This window comes from Arachis hypogaea, chromosome 5 (genome assembly GCF_003086295.3).
Source record: "Arachis hypogaea cultivar Tifrunner chromosome 5, arahy.Tifrunner.gnm2.J5K5, whole genome shotgun sequence".
Lineage (NCBI taxonomy): Eukaryota > Viridiplantae > Streptophyta > Magnoliopsida > Fabales > Fabaceae > Arachis > Arachis hypogaea.
Genome location: NC_092040.1, coordinates 19,384,759 through 19,386,084, shown reverse-complemented (window position 1 = coordinate 19,386,084; position 1,326 = coordinate 19,384,759).

Sequence of the window (1,326 nt, the reverse complement as noted above, 5' to 3'; positions counted from 1 at the left end):
TGATTTGAAAAAGATATGTTTGAAAGGATATGATTGAAAATATATGATTGAAATTTCTTTTGAAAAAAGATTTGAAAAAGAAATTTAGAAAGATTTGATTTTTAAAATTAAAATTGATTACTTGAGTAACAAGAAAATAAAAGATATGATTCTAGAATTTAAAGATTGAACCTTTCTTAACAAGAAAGTAACAAAATTCAACTTTTTGAATCAATCACATTAATTGTTAGTAAAGTTTTCGAAAATTATGAAATAAAATTAAGAAAAAGATTTTGAAAATCAATTTTAAAAAATTTTTGAACAAATAAAAGAAAAAGTGAAAAAGATTTGATTTTTGAAAAAGTTTTGAAAAGATAAGATTTTTTTTAAAATGAAATCTTGACTTGACTAACAAGAAACAACCAATTTTAAAATTTTTTGACTAAGTCAACCCAAAGATTTTGAAATTTATGAGAGAAATAAGGGAAAGATATTTTTTTATTTTTGAATTTTTAAAGAGGAGAGAGAAAAATACCAATTTGAAGCAAAACATAAAAATCATGAATCAAAACAACCAATGCATGCAAGAACACTATGAATGTCAAGATGAACACCAAGAACACTTTGAAGATCAAGATGAACATCAAGACTTATTTTTGAAAAATTTTCAAGAAAAGAAAAACATGCAAAACACCAAACTTAGAGATTTTTCATGTTTAGACACAAATAATTCAAAAATGCATATGAAAAACAAGAAAAGACACAAAACAAGAAAAATTAAAGATCAAACAAAGAAAATCCTCAAGAACAACTTGAAGATCATGAAGAACACATGCATGGATTTTTCGAAAATTTTTAGAAAATTAAAAAGATGCAATTGACAACAAACTTAAAAATTGACACTAAACTCAAACAAGAAACACAAAATATTTTTTTGTTTTATGATTTTATAATTTTTTTTGTATTTTTTTCAAAAAATTTTTTTTTGTAAAAACGAAAACAAAGAAAAAAAATTTTGAAAAATTTTTGAAAATAAAATAAAGGTTGAAACAAGAAGAAAATTACCTAATCTGAGCAACAAGATGAACTGTCAATTGTCCAAACTCGAACAATCCCCGGCAACGGCACCAAAAACTTGGTGCATAAAATTGTGATCTCAATGGCGCCAATAACTTGGTACGTACAATTGTAATATCACTCTTTGTCACAACTTCGCACAACTAACCAGCAAGTGCACTGGGTCGTCCAAGTAATAAACCTTACGTGAGTAAGGGTCGATCCCACGGAGATTGTCGGCTTGAAGCAAGCTATGGTCACCTTGTAAATCTCAGTCAGGCGGATTCAAAT